Consider the following 354-nt stretch of genomic DNA (forward strand, 5'->3'; position numbering starts at 1 on the left):
CGGCTCTGGCGTTGGACACGGAGAGCTGCAACGAACAGCTCCCCGAGCACGACACCAGCACCGAAGGCCTCGCTCAACACTCCAGACCTCACGAACTCGCTCAGCTGGAGTGCGGGCACGAGCCGGCTGGCTGAGACTCGTCGCCCGAATATAAGCAGTGAGGGACACCTGGTCACAATCCACGCCTCAGTGACATCGCACTCCATCCCTCGGTGACACCAGAACGCATCACTCGGTGACTTCATCGTCCATCGCTGGGGGATGTCACGACGGGCCATCCTCACCCACGGCGCTCGCCCCACGTCTGGGGTTACCACGACACCGCTGCCCGCTCGATCCCCCCATCTCTCATCT

Source organism: Haliaeetus leucocephalus, unplaced genomic scaffold (assembly GCF_000737465.1).
Source record: "Haliaeetus leucocephalus isolate CR32 unplaced genomic scaffold, Haliaeetus_leucocephalus-4.0 Scaffold187, whole genome shotgun sequence".
In the NCBI taxonomy this organism is placed as follows: domain Eukaryota; kingdom Metazoa; phylum Chordata; class Aves; order Accipitriformes; family Accipitridae; genus Haliaeetus; species Haliaeetus leucocephalus.